The sequence below is a fragment of the Mustela nivalis genome (assembly GCF_964662115.1).
Source record: "Mustela nivalis genome assembly, chromosome: 11".
Lineage (NCBI taxonomy): Eukaryota > Metazoa > Chordata > Mammalia > Carnivora > Mustelidae > Mustela > Mustela nivalis.
Window position 1 is genome coordinate 92621677 of NC_139030.1, and position 27874 is coordinate 92649550.

Below are 27874 nucleotides of genomic sequence, written 5' to 3' on the forward strand. Positions count from 1 at the left end.
GTTATGGAGCTGATGGTAGAGGCCCAACTCTCAGGGCTGGTAGCATCCTGTCAAATTCAATGAGTCCTCCAAATCTTCTATGTTTAGGATCACATGAGGATTTTTACAAAAACATGTTGCCTGTGCTTTATCACTTTATCTCATTCTGATTCAACAACAATTTTTTGGTAATTGACCCCGGGAATATGGATTTCTTTAATAATCATAACTGTCCATAGCCCAACCTTAGTTCAGTAAGCACAGTTATATAATACTTCAATATTTTTGACCATCTGTCATGTTTAAGTCCCTATTCTAGGTGCTATGTGGTGATACAGAAAGGAGCAAGACTTGGCACCTGCTTTAAAGAGGAAGGTAAGTCATAAATAATTCACCACAATAAAAGTGAGAAATAAGAAGTGCTAAACAAAAGAACTAGCTCATGGGATCAGATTGATGATTAAACATGCACTGATTTTCGTGGGTAAAGCTGGAGGCAGTTCCCAAGAGAAGGTGAGTTATATTAGGTCTGTGGGATTGAGAGAGAATATGGCCTCAGGCTCAGGAATCAGACAAGTTTGGATTTGAATTTACGACTCCACCTTGATGTCTTCCCTTTGATGAGATTCAATTTCTCCTAAGAAAAATGGGACAAATGAGATAATGCATTGATTAATGCGTGTAAAGTCCTTAGGTTAATGCCTGGCACATTGCAAACATTCAGTGAATGTAAGTGGATGGTGATGATGACAATGATAAGGAAAAAAAGAGAAAAATCACTTATTATGGCTTCAACTCATAAAGATTCATTCTTATTCCATCTTTGCCTTTAGTTTCAACAATTTCTTCTCCATCTGCAACGACACACATACACAAATACACACACACAGACATACACACACCTTATGGATATGCTAACTAAACAGTATGTTAGAGACTAGTTGTAATTATTTGAATAAATAGGGCAAGAAAGAGCACATAAGTGAAAGAAAGCAGAAAATATAAAGGGTCAAGCCAAGGGGTTCTTGGCAGAAAGAGGATAGATGATAGGCCAGTAAGAAGAAAGCAGAGAGAAACTTGAGATGATGCTGGAAAATAAATAGAGCTCAGACCACGCAGTCCATCAGAGATCAGATTAAGGATTTTGATCTTTCTCCTAAGAACAATGGTAAGTTGCTGAAGTGTTTATGCAGATTACTTCCATGATCAGATTTACATTTGGGTAGTTTCTACAACCAACATGGGGCTTGAACTCACAACCCTCAGATCAAGAGTTGCATGCTTTACCGACTGAGCCAGTCAGGTGCCCCAGATTTGCATTTGGAATCTAATACTCTATCTGCATGAAGTGAGAACAGTTTAAAGGGTGCCAGAGTAGAGGCTTGACTGGGTAAGAGACTATTTTCAGGGGTCCATCTGAGAGATGGTGGCAGCTTAAACTAGAGTGGGAATGATGGTGTAAGGAAGTGAAGATGATAGAGATACAGATACAGATATATTCTTATAACTAGGTTTGTTGATTTAAAAAAATGTTAAGGAAGATTCCCAAATTTATGATTATTGTAACTGGATAGATGGTGCTGCCTTTGTCTGAATTAGGGAAAAAAAAATGAAACACTTTATTGCTTGACACAGGTAACTATAGGTTCAGTTTCATAGACAACCATTGAAACACTGTCCTAGGCAGTTCAATATGCCAGTTCAGTGCTAGGAAGATAAGTCTGAGTAGGAGATACAAATTTAAGGACAATCTATTTTCAGGTAGCAGTTCAAGTGATAGCCAGGGATGGAATCCCTGATGAGAAGTTAAGAATGACAGAGGTAGGAGACCCAAGAATGAGCCCAGTGGAAATCCCAGCACAGGTAGTGGATAATGAATTGATGGCGGAAATCACTCTGACCTGGAATCATTCTGACTGTTAGGAGTAACAGCTATTCAAGTGTAAGTCTGCAGAAAAAGGATCACTGGATCCACTGAAAGATGTGTTTTTTCAGATAAGCTGAAAAAATGACCCATAAAATAATATGAGTTTCTAATAATGATAAAGAGTGTTATAGAAATGATAACCATGTAATATAATAGGAATAAGGCAAAGATGTGCTTTTGAGAGGAAAAGTTGATGTGCCAATGAAGACATGGCTGTTCTTTAATCCATACTCAGGGTCTTGAGTATCTTATACATATTCAGAAGTACAGCACTTGACTGGGTATTAACTCTGCCTATGATCAGAGGATAACTCAGTAAAGGAAAGAATTTTAAAGGTCAGTTTGGGCAGAATGTAGGAGAATTCTGAGCTCTTGTAAATGGTTTTGACATCTTAACATTGAGGCATGAAAACATTGACTAGCTAGCACATAAAAGCCAGTCTGTATCTTCAATGTCATTCCTAAAGAAAAATTCTATATCTTTCTTTTCTTAGCTTTTCAGAAAATTTTGGGTAACATGAAGGCTAGAGATCATGACTAGAGCAGTTTATTAAAAAATATAATCATTTCAATTTACTGAAGTAAGCTTTCTGGAAGTAATAAATGGATATAGAAAATGCGAACAGCCCATGGCAGCAAATGAAAAATTCAGAAATAATATTATAATGGAGACAGCCTCTGTGAACACTGCAAAGATGGTTTTAAAGTGCGGTCATGAATTTATTTTTCAGATTTAAGAAACATTAGTCAGAAATACTAACATGTCAGATTTTATTTTAAAGATATCTCACCCATCTGGTGGGTATATACATGAGAAATCAAGAAGGTTTTTAACTTCTTTTTCTGTTTAACTTCAGTTATAAGATTTTTATTATAAATTGGACTCATTTCAATAATATCTACCAAGGGATCAATGAACTATAAATCTCAGGATAGGTTAGCATAACACAACCAAGAGTATAAAAAAAAATCAAAGAGAGTTCAAACTCTCAAAGTTACATCAATGCACCCTACGGGGAAATTTTACCCAGACTTTGGAAATTCCATTCTCTGTACTAATTAGCTAGGAGGGCATATTCAATACTAGATTATACTTTTCCTTTTTTGAGATCTACTTGGCCAATGGACAATTACTTTCCCCTGAAATTGCTTAATGTTTTGCTTGTTTATTTTTAGATATGGAATCTTATTTTCCTCTGCTCTGGTCTTCGTTTGTTTATTTAAAGTAACATTAGCTCTAAGTTATATAAAAGCCATAATTATTCCCTCTGGCTTATTTATTTTAAAACAGAACTACTTACTCTTCAAATGGTAGGTCAAAAAGTTGTTTCTTTGTACTAGAATATACTGTTTTCAACAATTATCAGATGATAATAAATAAGTTATTTGCAAATAATTGTACCATGTAGACACGGACACTTGGAAATTGTTACACAGTCCTCCTAGACCCTGTGAGTAACAGAAACTCAGTACTTAATTGTTCATTATCATGAACTTTTATTTTAACTCATTGTTATCAAAAGAAATTATTCTAAAATTTAAAAAAAGCATTAATAAGCAATTAAGTAAAGAGGTATAAATTTATATCCTACAATAAAAAGTCTGCTACAGCAAGAACATTTAAACCACTTTCAGTACACTTGAAAGGACTGCTCAGCATCTGTTTCCCACATATATTCCATCTACATGTAAATTAATTTCCCAGGTTTCTCACTGACTGGTAGTTGAATAGCTCCATATGCTTCCAGGTTTAAGGGGTGTAACAAGAAGCCAGGAGAGGGAGCAGCTCTAAGTACTTCCACCATCACCACCTTAGACTGGATTGGGTCAGATATTCTCAGCTGCTGGTATCTAGGGATGCTTCTGAGTGAGCATCTGTCTTGGAAGAAAGGTGTTATGTCTAGGCTGGAACATGTTAGGCAAAGTGAGATGGGCTAGTGCTGGTTACCTTTCATGTTTAATCAAGTGTTAGAACGCAAACTCTGTTAATTAAAAATTAATTACATACACTATTCATGAGGATTTTTGTGTGTAATATTATTTTTTTACTTTTTAGAAAGAGCTTACAAAACTATGAATAAAATAAGGTCAATTTGCTTTTTAGCTTTTTTGCCTTTTTTTTTTTTTTTTTTTTTGAGAGAGAGAGAGAGAATGAGTACAAACAGGGGGAGGGGCAGAGGAAGAGAAAGAATCTGAAGCAGACTCCATGGGCAGCATGGAGCCCAAGGCAAAGCTAATCTCACAACCCTGAGATCAAGACCTGAGCAGAAATCAAGAGTCAGAGGCTTAACTGACTAGGCCACACAGTCATCCCAAATTTACTCTTTAATAAGTAGTTTAGAAAACTATATATTTTAAAAGATTTTTATTACCCCACTTTACTGTCTAAAGGTCCACGATTGGATGGTAAATTACACAGTTGCCTCTTCCTTCCTCATCTTAGCCACATTACTCTAGAATTTTCCCATGTTGTGGACTTTATACATGCTGCTCCCTGAACCTGAAAAACCATCCCTCCAAAATCCATTACTTTGGAGCACATTGTTCCTTTAGGGAAACTTCTCTGAATTTCTAGACTATGTTAGATCTTAAAGGAGAGAGTTTCTTTTTATAGCACTGGATTTTTTCTTCTTTAAAACTTTGGTCACAGCTTAAATTCGATATCAATTAGTGTTTTTATTTTATTTTCTTACTCCTCAGTGTAAATCCAGAGCCTAGCACAATGCCATCACATATTAAATAAATGAATTTACTTAACTAAATAAAATAAAATAAATGATGAAAAAGTGCCTGGATAGAAGATGCAAAATGGGGGTTAAGAAAGTGTTTTAAGATCAAGTATGCATGTATTTAAATATATATATATATATATATATAGCCAGTAGAGAGGAAAAGATTGAAGACACAAGAAAGAGCAGAGCTCCTGATAAACCAAAAGTTTGGGCTGACACTAGCAATGCAACACATTTTCCATTAGAAACAAGACAGGAGAAGAAAAATTAAATTGCATGTGTAAGAATCTTGCTACATTATGGCAGGAATTTGTAAGAGTATTTAATAATAAATTCTATAAATTTTTTTTTCTGGAAAAAAAAAGGAAGGAAAGGAGAGAAGATGAAGGAGCATGGAAAAGATTTGAGGTAGCTCTGGTAGGGATTGGAGAAGAACTCTGACTGTAAAAATGAGAATGAATGATGGGGAGCATCCCAGAACTCAACTGAATAGAAGACTGAATTGGTTGTGGAAGACTTACCTCCTTGGTGATTAGATATTTTTCAGTACCTCTCGGTAGCTTAGGGCAGGAATAGAGACGAACGATTGGCTGACCCCAAGGTTGAAGTTTTACTACATTGACAGGGAATTGCACATGCTGACAATCATACAAGATCTGTCATTTTTTACAACACTTTTTTCAAAACCATTGCATTTGCTTACTCTCTTACTCCACGGGAATCTCTTCTCAACTGTCATTTTATCGGAGTTCTTCCCTGATGATTCCATTCAAAATATTACTTCAGTTTTTATTTTTATATATTTAATATATTTTGTTTTCCTTTTAGTTCTTGCCATTATGTGGTTTAATATTATATAATTTATTCCTTCCTTCCTTCCTTTTTTGTATCTCTCTCTCCTCTTCAAAATTATACTATATGAGAGTAGGAACATTTAAAAATTGTTAGACCCCAGCTCTAACTATACCCAGAATTAATAGGAACTTACTCAATATTCAAATTCATTCATAATTTAAATAATTATGTCAAAGACTGAGCACAAAGAACTTTATAGAGAGAAATTGGGGGGGAGGTAAGATAAGGATATAAAAAGTGTTAAGTTGGGGCACCTGGAAGGCTCAGTCACTTAAGCATCTGCCTTCAGCTCAGGTCATGATCCCAGGGTACCAGGTTTGAGCCCCACATCGGTCATCCTCCTCACAGGAAACCTGCTTCTTGATCTCTTCCCTGCTTGAACTCTTGCTATTGTTCTTTCTCAAATAAATAAATAAATAAAATGTTTAAAAAGTGATAAGTTTATTTTCAACTTTTTGAGGAACCTCCATGCTGTTTTCCAGAGTGGCTGCACAGCTTGCATTCCCACCAATGGTGTAGGAGTGTTTCCCTTTATCCACCTCCACGCCAGCATCTGTCCTTTCCTGACTTGTTAATTTTAGCCATTCTGCCTGGCATGAGGTGGTATATCGTGGTTTTGATCTGTATTTCCCTGATGCCAAGTGATATTGGAGCACTTTTTCATGTGTCTGTTGACCATCTGGTGTCTGTTGATCATCTGGATCTCTTCTTTGCAGAAATGTCTGTTCATGTCCTCTGCCCATTTCTTGATCGGATTCTTTGTTCTTTGGGTGTTGAGTTTGATAAGTTCTTTACAGATTTTGGATACCAACCCTTTATCTGATATCTTGTTTGCAAATATCTTCTCCCATTCTGTCAGTTGTCTTTTGGTTTTATTGACTGTGTCCTTTGCTGTGCAAAAGCTTTTGATCTTGATGAAGTCCCAATAGTTTAGTTTTGCCCTTGCTTCCCTTGCCTTTGTTGATGTTTCTAGGAAGAAGTTGCTGTGGCTGAGGTCGAAGAGATTGCTGCCTATGTTCTCCTTGAGGATTTTGATGGATTCCTTTCTCACATTGAGGTCTTTCATCCATTTGGAGTCTATTTTTGTGTGTGGTGTAAGAAAGTGGTCCAGTTTCATTTTTCTGCGTGTGGCTGTCCAATTTTCCCAAAACCATTTGTTGAAGAGACTGTCTTTTATCCATTGGACATTTTTTCCTGTCTTGTCAAAAATTAGTTGACCATAGAGTTGAGGGTCCATTTCTGGGCTCTCTATTCTGTTCTACTGATCTATGTGTCTGCTTTTGTGCCAGTACCATACTGATGATGACAGCTTTGTAATAGAGCTTGAAGTTTGGAATTGTGATGTCACCAACTTTGGCTTTTTTTTTCAACATTCCTCTGGCTATATGATGTCTTTTCTGGTTCCATATAAATTTTAGGATTATTTGTTCTATTTCTTTGAAAAAATGGATGGTATTTTTATAGGGATTGCATTAAACATGTAGATTGCTTAAGCTAACATAGACATTTTCACAATATTTGTTCTTCAAATCCATGAGCATGGGATGTTTTTCCATTTCTTTTTGTTTTCCTCAATTTCTTTCATGAGCACTTTATAGTTTTCTGAGTACAGATTCTTTGACTCTTTGGTTAGGTTTATTCCTAGGTATCTTATGGTTTTGGATGCAATTGTACATGGGATTGACTCCTTAATTTCTCTTTCTTCTCTCTTGTTGTTGGTGTATAGAAATGCAAATAATTTCTGTGCTTGATTTTATATCTTGATACTTTACTGAATTCCTGTACAAGTTCTAGCAGTTTTGGAGTGGAGTCTTGGATTTTCCACATAAACTATCATATCATCTGCAAAGAGTGATAGTTTGACTTCTTCACCCATTTGGATACCTTTAATTTCTTTTTGTTGTCTGATTGCCGAAGCTAGGACTCCTAGTACTTTATTGAATAGCAGTGGTGATAATGGACATCCCTGCCATGTTCCTGACCTTAGTGGAAAAGCTCTCAGATTTTTTTCCATTGAGAATGATATTCGCTGTGTGTTTTTCATAGATGGCTTTGATGATATTGAGGTATGTACCCTCTATCCCTACCCTTTGAAAAGTTTTGATCAAGAAAGGATGCTGTACTTTGTCAAATGCTTTTTCAGTATGTATTGAAAATATTATATGGTTCTTGTTCTTTCTTTTATTAATGTATTGTATCATTGATTGATTTGTGGATATTGAGCCAACCTTGCAGCCTTGGGATAAATCCCAATTCGTCATAGTGAATAATCCTTTTAAAGTACTGTTGGATCCTATTGGCTGCATGTTGGTGAGAATTTTTGCATTTGTGTTCATCAAGGATATTGGTCGGTAACTCTCCTTGTTGATGGGGTCTTTGGTTTGGACTTAAGGTAATGCTGGCCTCATAAAATGAGTTTGGAAGTTTTCTTTCCATTTCTATTTTTTGGAACAGTTTCGGGAGAATAGGAATTAATTCTTCTTTAAATGCTTAGTAGAATTCTCCTCAGAAGCCATCTGGTCCTGGCTCTTGTTTCTTGGGAGATTTTTGAAGACAGCTTCAATCTCCTTACTGGTGATGGGTCTGTTCAGGTTTTCTATTTCATCCTGGTTCAGTTGTGGTAGTTTATATGTCTCTAGGAATGCATCCATTTCTTCCAGATTGTCAAATGTGTTGGTGTATAGTTGCTCATAATATGTTCTTATAATTGTTTGTATGTCTTTGGTGTTGGTTGTGATCTCTCCTCTGTCATTCATGATTTTATTTATTTGGGTCCTTTCTCTTTTCTTTTTGATAAGTCTGGCCAGGGGTTTGTCAATCTTATTAATTCTTTCAAAGAACCAGCTCCTAGTTTCGTTGATTTGTTCTATTTTTGTTTTGTTTTGTTTTTTTGTTTTTTGTTTGTTTCTATTTCATTGATTTTTGCTCTAATCTTTATGATTTCTATTCTCCTGCTGGGTTTAGACTTTTTTTGTTGTTCTTTCTCCAGCTCCTTTAGGTGTAGGTTTAGGTTGTGTATTTCAGACCTTTCTTTTTTCTTGAGAAAGGCTTGTATCGCTATATATTTTCCTCTCAGGACTGCCTTTCCTGTGTCCCACAGATTTTGAATAGTTGTGTTTTCATTATCATTTGTTTCCATGAATTTTTTCAATTCTTCTTTAATTTCCTGGTTAACCCATTCTTTCTTTAGTAGGATGCTCTGTAGTCTCCATGTATTTGAGTTCTTTCCAAATTGTCTGTTGTGATTGAGTTCTAGCTTCAGAGAATTGTGGTCTGAAAATATGCAGGGAATGATCCCAATATTTTGGTACAAGTTGAGACCTGATTTGTGACCCAGGAAGAATGTTCCATGTGCACTAGAGAAGAATGTGTATTTTGTTGCTTCAGGATGGAATGTTCTGAATATATTTGTGATGTCCATTTGGTCCAGTGTGTCATTTAAGGCCTTCATTTCCTTACTGAACTTTTACTTGGATGATCTGTCCATTCCAGTGAGGAGGGTGTTAAAGTCCCCTACTATTATTGTATTATTTTCAATGTGTTTCTTTGATTTTTTTATTAATTGGTTTATGTAGTTGGCTGCTCCCATGTTAGGGGCATAAATATTAAATAAAATTGTTAGATCTTATTTTTTAGTATGACATAGTGTTCTTCTTCATCTCTTAGTGTAGTCTTTGACTTAAAATCTAATTTATCTGATAAAGGATTGCCACCCCAGCTTTCTTTTGATGTCCATTAGCATGGTAAATTGTTTTCCACCCTCTCACTTTAAATCTGGAGGTGTCTTTTGGTCTAAAATAAGTTTCTTATAGATAGCATATTGATGGGTTTTGGTTTTTTATCCATTCTGATACCCTGTATCTTTTGATTGGGGCATTTAGCCCATTAACATTCAGGGTAACTATTGAGAGATATGAATTTAGTGTCATTGTGTTGCCTGTAAGGTGACTATTACTGTATATTATCTCTGTTCTTTTTCAATCTACTACTTTTAGGCTCTCTCTTTGCTTAGAGGACCCCTTTCAATATTTCCTATAGAGCTGGTTTGGTGTTTACAAGTTCTTTGAGGTTTTGTTTGTCCTGGAAGCTTTTTATCTTTTCTTCTATTTTCAGTTATAACCTAGCTGATTATAGTATTCTTGGCTGCATGTTTTTCTCATTTAGTATTCTGAATATATTATGCCAGTTCTTTCTGTCCTGCCAGGTCTCTGTGGATAAGTCTGCTGCCAGTTTAATATTTTTACCATTGTATGTTACAGACTTCTTGTTTTGGGCTGCTTTCAGGATTTTCTCTTTGTCACTAAGACTTGTAAGTTTTACTATTAGATGATAGGGTGTGGACCTATTCTTATTGATGTTGAGGGAGATTCTCTGCACCTCCTGGATTTTGAAGCTTGTTCCCTTTCCTTATTAGGGAAATTCTCTATAATAATTTGTTCCAATATACCATCTGCCCCACTCTCTCTTTCTTCTTCTTCTGGAATCCCAATTATTCTAATGTTGCTTCATCTTATGGTATCACTTATCTCTTGAATTCTCCCCTCGTGGTCCAGTAGTTGTTTGTCTCTCTTTTGCTCAGTCTTTATGCTCCATCATTTGGTCTTCTATATCACTAATTTTCTCTTCTGCTTCATTTATCCTAGCAGTAAGAGCCTCCATTTTTTATTGAACCTCATTAATAGCTTTTTTTATTTCAGCTTGGTTAGATTTTAGTTTTTTTATTTCTCCAGAAAGGGTTTTTATTTCTCCAGACAGGGTTTCTCTAATATTTCCCATGCCTTTTTTGAACCCAGCTAGCACCTTGAGAATCATCATTCTGAACTCCGGATCTGACATATTACCAACATCCATATTGATTAGGTCCCTAGCCTTTGGTACTGCCTCTTGTTCCTTTTTTTTTTTTTTTTTTTTTTTTTTTTGGTGGTGAGTTTTTCCATCTAGTCATTTTATGTAGATAAGAATATATGAACAAGAGAATAAAATACTTTCAGAAAGTGGTTGATTTTCTGTTTCTAGAATTGCTGCTCTTCTTCTCTTCGATCTCCTGTTGGATTTGTAGGCATTTAGAATGTTTTGATAACTATCTAGCTGAACTCCTACTGCCTGATGTCATCTCAGCCTGCTATTCCTCTGCCACCTTGACTCCTCCTTCCTCAAATAACATTTTAAAATTTCTTCCATAAAAACCAATTTGAAAGGATTCAGACAGTAATAGAGACATTGTGGAAGCTGTTTTTAGTTAGTGGTTCATTATATTCATGGTTTTGTAAACCAGGTAATCATAACTCTAGATAGACTACTATTCCTTTTGGGGACATGGAATCAAGAGTTAGGGACAGCTCTCAAATGTTAGGGATAAATGAAAGCCACAAGTGTTACACTCAAAAAAAAAAGGAAGGGGGGGGAAGTTCAGAAATGTAGATATGTAGATATGTATTCTCCATAAGAATAAGTCAACTAAAATCTAGGGATGCCTTGTGTTGGAAAGTAATAAACACGGAGATCCATTGGACAAAACCAGGAGTCCAGAGACACAATGTGCATCAGGTACCAGTACTTCATTCTTTTTAGGGCTGAATAATATTCTATTTTACAGATATACCACATTTGTTTATCCATCTTTCAGCTGATAGACATTTGAGTTGTTTTCATTTCTGGCTATTATGAATAATTGTTATGAACATTCATTTATACATTTTTGTGTGTTCTTAGAATTTTATTTCTCTTTCATAATGATTCATTATATTTTCCAAGTAATTTCTGCATTTTAAAGTATTGCAAAGCAGAAGCAAGGAACTACATTTCCCAAAATCTCTCTTCATTTGATTCCTAGTTAGAATATGCCCATGAGAGACTCCTTAGTGATATTTGAAAGGTCAAAGAGAAGGAAAGGTCATTATTTTACAGAGGTAGTTGACACCAGACACCTGAGGTAAATGTATTTTTGAGCCAGCTGGATCTTCATTTCCTTCAGCTCAAAATAATCCACAGGTCAAAGTGGCATATTCTGTTCCCTCTTGATATAAACCCATACATGCCTAAAAGAGGTCCAGGAAAACAATACCATATAGAAAGGAAGCTATGACTCCATTTCCATTTTTAGTTATATCATAAAGCTTTTTAAAAAATTGAAAAAGGAATGAAAAGTAATGGAAATTAAATCCAAATTCACATTCAAAATCACTCCAGCTGCATAATGAGTGATAATCAATAATCATGTTCTCCCACTGTGTTTATCCATTTCACCGCAACTTGCTAATCGAGAGGGATTGCACTCTGTTAAAAATATTTGGGTCTTGATATTCAGTCAGACATGAGAATCTTCTCACTACAGGAAAAAAAAAAAAAAAAGGTAATGGAGACTCTGGGGCATATTGGGAAATAAAAGGAAGCTATTAAGTTGGTAATTTTATGCAGGAAGAAATCAAAGCACCAGAAGAGAAAGAATAAGAAAAGGGTAAGTCTTTCAGGAAGTGCCAAGCTGTCTCCTGTGATCTTTTTACATAACAAATACAACTTTTTTACTTAATCAACAATGTAGAGAGTAAGTATTAGGATGACTCTACATGAGCTGAACATAGTAGAAAATATTGTTGGGGAGAAAATGAGAGAACTTGCTGATAATACAGTACTTGCAAAACAAGCTTGTGCTATTTCCCTCTTGACACCGTGTCTGTTGTCTACCAGGGCAATCATATCCAACAGTAATTGTCTAACAATTGTTCCGTACTGAGAAAATACTTCTGATTACAGACATTAACACGTTTAGGCATTAAACCTCCTCACTGTAATTACCCTTGAGCTTATTTTCACAAATGAATTAATATGCTGATCACTTGGACTAATACAACCAGCAAAGGGTGATGAATTGCTTCCAAATCAGATAAAATGAAGCATGACATCATTTAATTAATTTCATGGAAGTGGGGGGTTGAGGCAGAAAGAAAACATTTCCACTGGGGCTATTTTGCCAGAATGGGGTGTGAAGTCTGGGCAGGAAGAAGGGAAAAGTAGGTGAGACGCGGTATTACTGAAAGCTTCTTTGTTTTTGAGTAAATGGGTTTGCATACTCCCTCCTACCACTTGACACAGTGATACTTTTGTAGCCAAGTGCCCAGAGCAGGACAATTGAGTGCCCCAGTGGAACGACTTAGAAGGCAAAATGTGTGTGTTTCTCCATTCTAATGCTGAAGATAATTTGCCTTCCTGAGTGAGTAGCTTGAACTAAAAGGATACAAATATCAAAAACTTGATTTTTGATAAAAAATAAATAACATAAAAAATAAATAAAAATGAAACAAGCAAACAGAAAGCAAAGACAGAGGGGGGACACCTGGGTGACTCAGTTAAGTGTCTGCCTTCACCTCAGGTCATGATCTCACGGTCCTGGGATTAAGACCCCGTGTCAGGTTTCCTGCCCAGCGGGGAGTCAGCTTCTCCCTCTCTCTTTGATCCTACTCGTCCTCCCTGTGCTCTCTCTATGTTGGTCTCAAATAAATTGATAAAATCTTTATCTGGAAAAAAAAAAAGCAGCAAAGACACGTAGAAAAAGATGTGCTAACAGTTGTGATTAGGGCATAAAATAAATTTTCCTTCCTCATAACCAACAAGTAAGGAATAGTGGGAAGGAACAATGTGGCCGGGTGAACAGGTAGTGAATGTTCCTGATGTGGGTCCAGAGGTGACTCACTTGCATGACTGTGAGGATAGTAATCCATCTTCCTGACTATACCCATGTTGTTCAGTCACAAAAAAAAAAAAAAAAAAAAAAAAAAAAAGCTTTAGAAAAGCTACTGGCAAATCAATAGTCCTTTATTTAGATCATGGTTTGATTTCTTCCACTATCTCCTACCCATTCCTGTCTTTGAAGAAGCTAGAATCACCTCGCTAGGGATTTTTAAAGAAAACATGTTTGATTTAAGGTGGTTTCCTTCAAACTTTATGTGAAGCTATTTTTGAGATGCAGAACTGGGGTATACCTATTAAAAATCCCATTGATAATAAGACAAATTAAAAACTTGAGATGTTTGAGTTAACACTTTACATTCTTTTTATAGAAAAAAATCATAGTTATGTTTTTAATCACATAATAGTAAATAAAGGCTTAAGGTTTTTTTAGTCATTGGTTTTCCATTTTTGAGTAACAGTGCATAACTTTGCAAACAACGGGCTCTAAGCAATGCTTGTTAATTAAATTTATATATATGAGAATACAAGCTCAGTAATCCTACAATCTGATTTGGATCTCAGCTACTTACTGTGTGACTTTAGGCAACCTGTTTCAAGTCTGCATTTTCTTAACTATGAAATGAGCTCAGTCGCACATATAGGCTTGGATAAAGATTTGATGTAGGAAACATATAAAGTAGCTTGCATTCAATAACTATTGATTTTTTTTCTTTTCATCAATTGTTGAAATTGCCAACATTTATTGTTAGCATGATTCTATTAATTCAACATGTTGATCTCACATCCATTCAAAGCACAGCCACACCTACACCAAATATACTTCCCTCCTTAACATCTCTATGCTGCTCCCATTCTTACCCATCTTCAAACGTTTTATTATAAACAGTGAGGACAATCATCTTAAAATATAAATTGGGTTTGTCATATTCTGTACTTTAATGCCCTTCAGTTACCTGAATTTATACTTCAAATGAAACCCAAACTTCTTTCCATTCCTATGTTCTTTGACTCCTACTTTCCCAGTTCATCCCTATTGCACTGTAGCTAAGTCCTTCTATTTAAATATTAAAGAAAACATAAACATCAAGAGTCTAAATAGTGAGCACAGAGTGGGAAAGTTTTAGTGTCTAATAAGGAGCCCAATTTAGCAGAGTCTTAGCTCTGGAAGAGGAGGTTGGAGAAAGTAGATTTTGTAAAACCAAAAAGAGAAACAAAAGAGGGAACTGTTCAAGACTAAGTGAGAAGCCTCTGGAAATACAGGATGGACTGTTGGTGTAGTCTTGCTTGTCTGGTGAGTGCTGTGGGCTGTGTAGTTTATGCTAAGCATGTGGACAGCCTGCCTGGATGGTGGGGTCCAGCTGCCTCCACTATGATGTCACCATGTCAGAGTCAGGATGATGGTATCTAGGCAAGTCCACTCCATATCTCCCAGGCCGGGCGGCCAGGTCTACATTGGTCCCAGCCATACTGGTCTTCTTTCATTTCTGGAATACACATGCCTGGCTTGAGGTTTTTGAAGATGCTCTTCCTTATTCTTGAAACATTCTTCTACACTTCATCTATCTCTCTACTTCTCTTCCTTCGGAGCTCACCTAAAATTCTACCTCCTCCAATAGATCTTTCCTGACCACCACTTTATCTCCTCATATCATTCTTTACCTCAGCTCATTTTTCTTCATTGCACTTAGAATAATGTGGAACCATTCTACTTCTTTACTTATGTATATATGTGCCACTCATGCATGCAGGCATACATCTATGTCTCTATTTGTCTATCTATTTATTTGCTAGTCTCTATCCTATTAGGCTTTAAACTGCATTTGCGGAGCAAGCTACAGAAGAGAAATAGGATTGTTTTTCACCTCATTTTCTTTAATTCAACAGGCAAAAGGGAAGCTGTGATGACTGAATGAGTGTCAAAAAATCTAGTTATAGTTAATTCATAGGTATTACAGAGAGATACCACTCACATTCTTTGGGGTTATTAACAGTGGATCGAAATGAATATTCCTTTAGTAAAAAGCCTAAAACTTCATTTCTGTATGTGTAGTGTTAATATTCATATATTTGTATGCAGTCAGCCTTTGGAGCAAGCAAATGTCCTCTAACTGCAATTTCAGACTGGTCAAGGTAACAGACCTTTTTCATTAAGTACTTCCAAATTTCTAATCTATCCATGAACGTGAAAAATCTGTGCTAATTAAAGCCTGTCATATAGGCCAATAGTGCAGAGAGGACTTGGGAGGTTCCTAAAATTTAAAGGAGCAGCTTCTGTATTAAACATAACTAGGATTTTCTGCACCACAATGCAAGATGTGGTTTCATTCTGGTTTTGTTACCTGATTTATGAGCCACTGTTAAAATGCTCAGTGGGATTTTCACCTTGTAAAATGTTGATCAATTTTTGTAGCTAGAAAAAGGAAAACTGCTCAATGTAGAGAACATTTGCTAGAACAAATTTAGTGGGTAAAATTCCCACTTCTTTTACATCATCCTGCCATGTGTCCCAAGGATTTCAAACTCAAATGTCTTCAGAGGTTTGGCAGAGTGATTTTATTTCTTATTGGCAGCTGGGCTGTACAAAATGGAGACTTCTCAGCTAGCTAGGGGTAGTCACTGTCAGTTCCAGAAAATTCTTGCTATGCAAAAACAAATCCATGAATGCAGTTTTGTCGAATTTTCTAATTTTTCAAGAGAAGTTAGATATCAAAATTTTTCAAAAATTATGTATATAATAGAAAACATACAAATTTTGTATATATATATATTTATTATATATATAATGAGAGCAATTAATGGAAAAGTTTTGAAACATGACATGAACCAACAACAGAGGTCTGTGGGTTAAGCATTCTCTTCCAATTTGTGGCTTCTGCACTAAATCATGCTTTTATTCTTCAGAGCAACACTATTCATTAGAAATGTAATATAGAGGCTTATGGAGTCAAGATGGCGGAGAAGTAGCAAGCTGAGACTGCTTCAGCTAGCCGGAGATCAGCTAGATAGCTTATCTAAAGATTGCAAACACCTGAAAATCCATCGGCAGATCGAAGAGAAGAAGAACAGCAATTCTGGAAACAGAAAAACAACCACTTTCTGAAAGGTAGGACCAGCGGAGAAGTGAATCCAAAGCGACGGGAAGATAGACCCCGGGGGGGAGGGGCCGGCTCCCGGCAAGCGGCGGAGCAACCGCGCACAAAATCAGGACTTTTAAAAGTCTGTTCCACTGAGGGACATCGCTCCAGAGGCTAAACCGGGGCTAAGCCCACTCGGGGTCAGCGTAGCCTCAGGTCCCGCAGGGTCACAGAAGGATCGGGGGTGTCTGAGTGTCGCAGAGCTTGCGGGTATTGGAACGGGAAAGCCGGCTACAGAAACAGAGCCGACAGTAAGCTCGCAGCTCAGTGTTACCTTGAACCGATCGCAGGCTCGGTGAGCTCAGAGCGCGGCCGGAGGTCAGGCAGACAGGAGTAACTGGCGCTGTTCTCTGAGGACGCACTGAGGAGTGGGGCCCCGGGCTCTCGGCTCCTCCGGGCCGGAGACCAGGAGGCCGCCATTTGTGTTCCCGTCCTCCGGAACTCTACGGAAAGCGCTCAGGGAACAAAAGCTCCTGAAAGCAAACCCAAGCGGATTACTCACCCCGGCCCGGGTAAGGGAGGTGTAATTCCGCCTGGGGCAAAGACACTTGAGAATCACTACAACAGGCCCCTCCCCCAGAAGATCAACAAGAAATCCAGCCGAGACCAAGTTCACCTACCAAGGAGTGCGGTTTCAATACCAAGGAGAGCAGCAGAATTCCAGAGGAGGAGAAAGCCAAGCACGGAACTCATGGCTTTTTTCCTGTGATTTTTTTTTAGTCTTGCAGTTAATTTAATTTTTTCTTTTTCATTTTTTTTTTCTTTTTCTTCTCGCCTTCGGGTAAAAATTTTTTTTTTTTTAACTGTTACCTTTTTCTTTTTTAACGATTTTTTACTAGTTTATCTAATATATATATTTTTTCTTTTTTACATTTTTCTCAGGGTTTTCTTTTTTAAAAAAAATTTTTTTTTCTTTTCTTTTTTTTTTTTTTTTCTTTTCTTTTTTCTTTTTTTTTTTTTTTTTCTTTCTTTTTGAACCTCTTTTTATCCCCTTTCTCCCCACTCACGATTTTGGATCTCTTCTAATTTGGTTAAAGCATATTTTCCTGGGGTTGTTGCCACCCTTTTAGTATTTTACTTGCCCCTTCATTTACTCTTATCTGGCCAAAATGACAAGACATAAAAATTCAACGCAAAAAAAAGAACAAGAGGCAGTACCGAAGGCTAGGGACCTAATCAATACAGACATCGGTAATATGTCAGATCTAGAGTTCAGAATGACAATTCTCAAGGTTCTAGCCGGGCTCGAAAAAGGCATGGAAGATATTAGAGAAACCCTCTCGAGAGATATAAAAGCCCTTTATGGAGAAATAAAAGAACTAAAATCTAACCAAGTTGAAATCAAAAAAGCTATTAATGAGGTGCAATCAAAAATGGAGGCTCTAACTGCTAGGATAAATGAGGCAGAAGAAAGAATTAGTGATATAGAAGACCAAATGACAGAGAATAAAGAAGCTGAGCAAAAGAGAGACAAACAGCTACTGGACCACGAGGGGAGAATTCGAGATTTAAGTGACACCATAAGACGAAACAACATTAGAATAATTGGGATTCCAGAAGAAGAAGAAAGAGAGAGGGGAGCAGAAGGTATACTGGAGAGAATTATTGGGGAGAATTTCCCCAATATGGCAAAGGGAACGAGCATCAAAATTCAGGAGGTTCAGAGAACGCCCCTCAAAATCAATAAGAATAGGCCCACACCCCGTCACTTAATAGTAAAATTTACAAGTCTCAGTGACAAAGAGAAAATCCTGAAAGCAGCCCGGGAAAAGAAGTCTGTAACATACAATTGTAAAAATATTAGATTGGCAGCTGACTTATCCACAGAGACCTGGCAGGCCAGAAAGAGCTGGCATGATATTTTTAGAACACTAAACAAGAAAAACATGCAGCCCAGAATACTATATCCAGCTAGGCTATCATTGAAAATAGAAGGAGAGATTAAAAGCTTCCAGGACAAACAACAACTGAAAGAATTTGCAAATACCAAACCAACTCTACAGGAAATATTGAAAGGGGTCCTCTAAGCAAAGAGAGAGCCTACAAGTGGTAGATCAGAAAGGAACAGAGACCATATACAATAACAGTCACCTTACAGGCAATACAATGGCACTAAATTCATATCTCTCAATAGTTACCCTGAATGTGAATGGGCTAAATGCCCCAATCAAAAGACACAGGGTATCAGAATGGATAAAAAAACAAAACCCATCTATATGTTGCCTCCAAGAAACTCATTTTAAGCCCGAAGACACCTCCAGATTTAAAGTGAGGGGGTGGAAAAGAATTTACCATGCTAATGGACATCAGAAGAAAGCAGGAGTGGCAATCCTTATATCAGATCATTTAGATTTTAAGCCAAAGACTATAATAAGAGATGAGGAAGGACACTATATCATACTCAAAGGGTCTGTCCAACAAGAAGATTTAACAATTTTAAATATCTATGCCCCCAACGTGGGAGCAGCCAACTATATAAACCAATTAATAACAAAATCAAAGAAACACATCAACAACAATACAATAATAGTAGGGGACTTTAACACTCCCCTCACTGAAATGGACAGGTCATCCAAGCAAAAGATCAGCAAGGAAATAAAGGCCTTAAACGACACACTGGACCAGATGGACATCACAGATATATTCAGAACATTTCATCCCAAAGCAACAGAATACACATTCTTCTCTAGTGCACATGGAACATTCTCCAGAATAGATCACATCCTCGGTCCTAAATCAGGACTCAACCGGTATCAAAAGATTGGGATCATTCCCTGCATATTTTCAGACCACAATGCTCTAAAGCTAGAACTCAACCACAAGAGGAAGTTTGGAAAGAACCCAAATACATGGAGACTAAACAGTATCCTTCTAAAGAATGAATGGGTCAACCGGGAAATTAAAGAAGAATTGAAAAAAATCATGGAAACAAATGATAATGAAAATACAACGGTTCAAAATCTGTGGGACACAATAAAGGCAGTCCTGAGAGGAAAATATATAGCGGTACAAGCCTTTCTCAAGAAACAAGAAAGGTCTCAGGTACACAACCTAACCCTACACCTAAAGGAGCTGGAGAAAGAACAAGAAAGAAACCCTAAGCCCAGCAGGAGAAGAGAAATCATAAAGATCAGAGCAGAAATCAATGAAATAGAAACCAAAAAAACAATAGAACAAATCAACGAAACTAGGAGCTGGTTCTTTGAAAGAATTAATAAAATTGATAAACCCCTGGCCCGACTTATCAAAAAGAAAAGAGAAAGGACCCAAATAAATAAAATCATGAATGAAAGAGGAGAGATCACAACTAACACCAAAGAAATACAAACTATTATAAGAACATACTATGAGCAACTCTACGGCAATAAATTCGACAATCTGGAAGAAATGGATGCATTCCTAGAAACATATAAACTACCACAACTGAACCAGGAAGAAATAGAAAGCCTGAACAGACCCATAACCAGTAAGGAGATTGAAACAGTCATTAAAAATCTCCAAACAAACAAAAGCCCAGGGCCAGATGGCTTCCCAGGGGAATTCTACCAAACATTTAAAGAAGAACTAATTCCTATTCTCCTGAAACTGTTCCAAAAAATAGAAATGGAAGGAAAACTTCCAAACTCATTTTATGAGGCCAGCATCACCTTGATCCCAAAACCAGACAAGGATGCCACCAAAAAAGAGAGCTATAGACCGATATCCTTGATGAACACAGATGCGAAAATACTCAACAAAATACTAGCCAATAGGATTCAACAGTACATTAAAAAGATTATTCACCACGACCAAGTGGGATTTATTCCAGGGCTGCAAGGTTGGTTCAACATCCGCAAATCAGTCAATGTGATACAACACATCAATAAAAGAAAGAACAAGAACCATATGATACTTTCAATAGATGCTGAAAAAGCATTTGACAAAGTACAGCATCCCTTCCTGATCAAAACTCTTCAAAGTGTAGGGATAGAGGGCACATACCTCAATATCATCAAAGCCATCTATGAAAAACCCACCGCAAATATCATTCTCAATGGAGAAAAACTGAAAGGTTTTCCACTAAGGTCAGGAACACGGCAGGGATGTCCATTATCACCACTGCTATTCAACATAGTACTAGAGGTCCTAGCCTCAGCAATCAGACAACAAAAGGAAATTAAAGGCATCCAAATCGGCAAAGAAGAAGTCAAATTATCACTCTTCGCAGATGATATGATACTATATGTGGAAAACCCAAAAGACTCCACTCCAAAACTGCTAGAACTTATACAGGAATTCAGTAAAGTGTCAGGATATAAAATCAATGCACAGAAATCAGTTGCATTTCTCTACACCAACAGCAAGACAGAAGAAAGAGATATTAAGGAGTCAATCCCATTTACAATTGCATCCAAAACCATAAGATACCTAGGAATAAACCTAACCAAAGAGACACAGAATCTATACTCAGAAAACTATAAAGTACTCATGAAAGAAATTGAGGAAGACACAAAGAAATGGAAAAATGTTCCATGCTCCTGGATTGGAAGAATAAATATTGTGAAAATGTCTATGCTACCTAAAGCAATCTACACATTTAATGCAATTCCTATCAAAGTACCATCCATCTTTTTCAAAGAAATGGAACAAATAATGCTAAAATTTATATGGAACCAGAAAAGACCTCGAATAGCCAAAGGGATATTGAAAAAGAAAGCCAACGTTGGTGGCATCACAATTCCGGACTTCAAGCTCTATTACAAAGCTGTCATCATCAAGACAGCATGGTACTGGCACAAAAACAGACACATAGATCAATGGAACAGAATAGAGAGCCCAGAAATAGACCCTCAAATCTATGGTCAACTCATCTTCGACAAAACAGGAAAGAATGTCCAATGGAAAAAAGATAGCCTCTTCAATAAATGGTGCTGGGAAAATTGGACAGCCACATGCAGAAAAATGAAATTGGACCATTTCCTTACACCACACACAAAAATAGACTCAAAATGGATGAAGGACCTCAATGTGCGAAAGGAATCCATCAAAATCCTTGAGGAGAACACAGGCAGCAACCTCTTCGACCTCTGCCGCAGCAACATCTTCCTAGGAACAACGCAAAAGGCAAGGGAAGCAAGGGAAAAAATGAACTATTGGGATTTCATCAAGATCAAAAGCTTTTGCACAGCAAAGGAAACAGTTAACAAAATCAAAAGACAACTGACAGAATGGGAGAAGATATTTGCAAACGACATATCAGATAAAGGACTAGTGTCCAGAATCTATAAAGAACTTAGCAAACTCAACACCCAAAGAACAAATAATCCAATCAAGAAATGGGCAGAGGACATGAACAGACATTTCTGCAAAGAAGACATCCAGATGGCCAACAGACACATGAAAAAGTGCTCCATATCACTCGGCATCAGGGAAATACAAATCAAAACCACAATGAGATATCACCTCACACCAGTCAGAATGGCTAAAATCAACAAGTCAGGAAATGACAGATGCTGGCGAGGATGTGGAGAAAGGGGAACCCTCCTACACTGTTGGTGGGAATGCAAGCTGGTGCAGCCACTCTGGAAAACAGCATGGAGGTTCCTCAGAATGTTGAAAATAGAACTGCCCTATGACCCAGCAATTGCTCTATTGGGTATTTACCCTAAAGATACAAATGTAGTGATCCAAAGGGGCACATGCACTCGAATGTTTATAGCAGCAATGTCCACAATAGCCAAACTATGGAAAGAACCTAGATGTCCATCCACAGATAAATGGATCAAGAAGATGTGGTATATATACACAATGGAATACTATGCAGCCATCAAAAGAAATGAAATCTTGCCATTTGCGACAACATGGATGGAACTAGAGCGAATCATGCTTAGCGAAATAAGTCAAGCAGAGAAAGACAACTATCATATGATCTCCCTGATATGAGGAAGTGGTGATGCAACATGGAGGCTTAAGTGGGTAGGAGAAGAATAAATGAAACAAGATGGGATTGGGAGGGAGACAAACCATAAGTGACTCTTAATCTCACAAAACAAACTGAGGGTTGCTGGGGGGAGGGGGTTTGGGAGAAGGGGGTGGGATTATGGACATTGGGGAGGGTATGTGCTTTGGTGAGTGCTGTGAAGTGTGTAAACCTGGTGATTCACAGACCTGTACCCCTGGGGATAAAAATATATGTTTATAAAAAGTTAAAAAAAAAAAAAAAAAAAAGAAATGTAATATAGAGCCACGTATGTAATTTTAAGTTTTCTAGCCACATTAAAAGGAATAAAAAGAATCAGGTAAATGTAATGTAAACACATTAAAAGGAATAAAAAGAATCAGGTAAATGTAATGTAAACAATGTATTTTACTTAATATATCTGAAGTATTGTACTTTGACTACATATTCGAAATAAAAATTATTGGTAGTATATTTTACATTCCTTTTATTATACTACATCCTTGAAATGTGGAGTTCAGTTTACACTCACAGTGCATCTCAATGTGTAACAATCAACAAAGTCATTCAACAAGTTATGCTGTGCTCACCATAAGTGTTGCTACCAAATCTGTTTCATTTTTAATGGCCACATAATATTCATGACATTCACAAACCATAAGTTATTTATCCAGTTATTGAATGTTAGACATTTAGGTTGTTCCTATTTTTCATTAAAATGAATCATATCATGATTAATATTCTTATACAGAGTTTTTTCTGAAGAAAATTTCCAGAAATTTAATTTCTGAGTTGAAGTGGCCAAAACAATAAATAAATAAATAAATGAAAGGTCAAAGTTTGTGCCAGTGCCAATGTACATCCTGATTTATATTTTATGTGAAAATCCCTTTCCTTAATCTGACCATAACTTTTTTAGCATTACTAATCTCATAGGGAAAAAAATGATGCCTCATCATTTTAATTTTTATTTACTTTACTATACTGTTTGGATATTTTCATGTTTATTAGCCAAATGAATTTTTTCTTGTCAAGATGGCATCATTATTCTCATTTTGATGCATTTCTTCTAAAAACAGCAATACTACATAAAATAGAGCTGGAAACACAAGAAGTGGATAGGTTAAATGCAAATTTATGAAGTTAAATATGATTGAAAAATGTCCTTTTGCTCATTTTTAAATCTTGTATTGATCTTTACACTGTTGTTTTGTCAGAAATATTTGCATATTAAATTATAAAACTTTAACTTACCATATATATTGCAAATCATAATTTCCAGTTTAATTTTTTTATCTCTTTTTTTCACTGCATGAAAGTTTTTTTTTTTTTTTCACGTTATTGGATCACTTTACTCAGTCATTTTTATTATAGTTTCCTTGTCTGGTTTATGGATAGAATTTATGCAAGATTATTTAAAAGCAAGATTATTTAAATTTATTTTTTAAAATAAATATTTTAGAAGTGCCTGGGTGGCTCAATCAGTTGACCAACTGACTGTTGATTTAGGCTCAGATCATGATCTCAAGGTTGTCAGATCAGCCCTGCATTGGGCCCTGTGCTGGGCAAGGTGCCAGCTTCGGATTGTTTCCTTCTGCCCCTCCCCCCACACTTGAGCTCTCTCTTGCTCAAATAAATAGATAAATAAAATCTTAAAAAAATAAAAATTTCATTTATATAAAATCATTTATGTCTCTAGTTGATTATTAATGTATCATCATTAGTCACTAGTAATGTTTAGGGATGGCAAAGTTGGTTTTCATTTGCAGACAACAACTAAGATTCATAGAGCTTTTTGATATCAGAGTCAACGGTCAGCATTTTTCTAAAAACAACTTCACTGCACTGTTTTCTAGGTTAGCATAGTAGGTCAATATTTAAGAAAAATATTAAGAAAAAGTATCCATTTCAGTGATGGGTCCTACATAGCATCTGTATCTCTTTCACCTTCTCTTGGAAATTACCCACTTTTCAAAAATAATGAAAAGTCGAAACACAAATTCCATCTTTGTTGGAGTTAGGGGAAACCAATAGGTGGAAATTGTATTATAACAGTTGAAAATTAAGTAGTGAGCAAAAGCAGAGAGGAGATAGCCATGAATGCAAACACCTTTTCAAATCTCAGAATTGCAATTCTCTAAAGTAAAATGCATATACCAAAGTGAAAAGTAGAAAGTTCTATTTGGAGAAGGAACTAGATGTATGGGGGTGATTTATGGAACTTCTTTATTATCAGTTTGGTTCTGAAAAGCAGAAAAAAATGAGTTGAACAAAGGGGTTTTGTTTTGTTTTGTTTTTAAAGGCTAAAGTTTCAGGCAATAACCAAGCTTACATTAGAAGTTGGGGAAGTAGGGAACGTGTTTTAGTGAAGTTTGAAAGGTGTTTGCTTTTCACTATGGCTAATGAGAAGAAAAAATGAAGCTAACTCATAAAAATTTCTTGTTAGCCAAAAACACAGTTCTAGGTTGTTCACTACAGTAGCCTTCTGCAAATAGCTGGTCCAGGAAAATTCACCTTACTGAAAGATGAGTTGGAGAGATCAACGTAGGGTCAATACAAACATGCTGTCAAAAAAGTTATCAAAACAAGTGGAAAACAAATGACAACTGAAAGCTACTCAGAAGAAAAGTTTGCCATAAGTCAGATGAAACATATTGCATTTTCTTATGAATTAAAAACTTAAGTAATTACCTCTGTAAAACAAGAGTGTAAAGTATATATACAAAGATTCAAAGAACAGATGGTGAGAAAACAGAAGGAACTAAAATATAGTGTAGCAGAACTCAAGACATGAAGAAATAAATGAAAACTTTACACACACAAACATCACAGCAAACTGGAAAAATTACAAGACTACAGAAAGCACAGTAAGGGACATAGAGGAAAAAAAATGATTAATTAAAAATGAACAGAGATAATTTTAAAGAACTAGACAGAAAAATATAGATATGGAGTAAAACAAATGAGATCTAATATATGTATAGAATTTCCAAAGTATGAAACTCACTGCATAGAATAGGGAATATAATTAAATTAAAAAATGAGAAAAGTTTACAGAAATAAAAGTAAGACATTTTAAATGCGCAGATTGAAAAGGCATACGATGCCTCAGGAAATTAAAAATAATTTTCAACATCTAAGATAAATAAAGAATGGTTTCTATAGTCAAGGTGAAAGATCAATTCATTTATTTATGAAAAATAAATCAAGCTGAGCTTAGACTTTTCCACAGCATTCAAAGTTGGAAAGCAGTAGAATAAAACTTTTGATACCACAAGAAAAAATAAAAAATAAAAAAACTATGCTAGAATATTATGTTAAGTCAAATATCATTCAAACATGGAAGAAACATCAACACTTTTAAAACTGTAAGAGTTCAGGAATATCTTGTCCATGAGGTTTTTGGTAAAATGACTAAAAGATCATTCAAAATCAATTGTAAAAGTAAGCAGTAACAAAGTAAGTATAACAAAGTAAAAACAAAGCAAAAAAAAAAAAAAACACAAAGTAAAAAAGCAAGTGTAACAAAGTAAGCACTAGTAGACCAAAAAAAAAAAAACAAACAAACAAACAAACAAAAAAAAACCTTTTTATTTTATTTTATTTTATTTTATTTCTTTGCTGAAGAGAGGTTGTCCCAGAATACAGGAGCCAGGCTGTAGGTGTTCCCAAATTTTGAGCAATATGATCATGAAAAGAAATAAGAACAGTAATGAGTTATAATAATCTGAATAAAATAAGAATCCATGAGCCCATTCTGATAGTAAATACTATGTAAATAATAGGAAACTAATCCTTATAGTGCAATGCTTACCACTCTTAATCCATGATAAATCTAGTAGAGAAAAATACAACTAACAACATATGACCTAAGTAAAATAAGGTGTAACTAATGGTTACTCCTTAGTTACCAATGTTTATCTGATGGATGTACATCATACTTTAAATGTTAAAAAGAGAGACTACATTTTATTCCCATGAGTCCCCAAACTGACTGTATGTTACTACCCCAAAACTTCTATGTATTCTCCAAATGTAGAAATTGTATATTACCAGATTTCAAAGCTATGAAATGACAAATTATTAAAAATTCCCATAACAAAAGACTATATTGCAGAGGTCAGAAGGTAATGAGTTAAACTAAAAAGAAAAAATACTAGAAAAGAATAATTATAATAATAATAAATACACGTGGGGATACACTCAATGCAATGCTCAAAACAAATTTACTTATATTTAGAAATACTTAATGTGCTTATATTAACAGATGAGAATAAATATTAATAAAGAAGTTAAATTGCCCAATCAAAAAGTTTGGGACAAAACCAAGAAGATAAAAGAGAAAATGAGAGTGAAGATATAAAAAGATGCTTAGTATTACTCATAGTGACATTCATTTAGATTAAAATAACGCTGCTATACAACTTCTAGCTAACCAAATTAGACATGCCTGGAAGTTTAATAACTGTGTTGGCAAGGTATTCAGAGACTGGCACTCTCTTACTTGCTGGTGATGGTATAAATGAGTATGAACTTATGGGAATGTGCCTTGACTGATGCCAGCACACATTATTAACCCATCTCCTTTTATAGAGCAATTCCACCCCTAGGTGTTTGTCCCAGGAGTACACTGCATGGTTGAGAAAGACTCCTAAGAGGTTGTTTGTTGAAGTATTGTTTGTGATGTAAAACAGCAGAAACAACCTCAAGGTCTATCAATAAAGAACTGGCTAAGCAAAATATGTGGGATCTGTCTATGCAGTGGACTACTACACAACCAACTAAATGAACAAGAAAGCTCTTTTTGTAGTGATATGGACCAATACCCACTTTCTGTATTGTTGACTATAAAAAACAGTATGTAGAATGGAGGTAAACAAAATCTACTTTTTGCTAAAAAATTTAAAAGTTTATATTTTTGTTTTATCTACATAAAGAATATTTCTAAGATTTTTCTTAAGAAACTGTTAATGATCGTGGTCTCCATGGAGAGGATTTCTGTAAATATATGGTGCATATTCTTTTATAGTCGTTTAATTTGTACTGAATAAAAATAAATAAGATCATGGTTCTATTTAAAAGAATGGAAAACAACAAAAGTGATGAAGAAAATATATTAGTTTATTGTATCTTATGTGAAGGCAGTAGAATGTTTTCTCTAGCACCTGGGAAATGCACTAAAAGCAATAGAGTTAATTAAAATGCCCTCTATATGTTAAAAAAGTGAGTAAACAAGCCTGGTGGGCCCATTTTCCTTTAAAACTCCATTATTATGCACTTGAATAAATGCTAATTAATCCCTTAAAATAGGGCTAATCCCTCAAATGTCACCACCTATATGTTACCACTACCAGTTTATACAGTATTTTAGTGTGTTAATTAAAAGTATATTTTATGATGCACTAATGGCTTCTTTCTAGTTGAAATGCACTTTCATCACTGCTCATCATATTTGGTAAGTTTTTAATATTTAAGAGCAGAATTCTCAAAAGCTAAAATTTTTTTATAAGAAACTGAAATCTATTTTTATATAATTTCTAAATAACCAGGATTTGTTTATCTAAACAGGCTTTAAAAAGTGATCACTCAGTAAAAGCCTTGTGAATTAGAAATAGCATAA

The 27874-nt window shown here is 35.7% G+C and overlaps 1 long non-coding RNA gene across 1 annotated transcript in view; it reads left to right on the forward strand.

Annotated features, from left to right (window-relative positions):
• The window catches only part of LOC309843878, a 50019-nt gene that overhangs the window by 838 nt on the left and 21307 nt on the right, over positions 1-27874 (forward strand). The window contains exon 2 of the long non-coding RNA XR_014300392.1: positions 287-354. This is a non-coding gene — a long non-coding RNA (uncharacterized lncRNA). The remainder of the gene's footprint in view (positions 1-286; positions 355-27874) is intronic.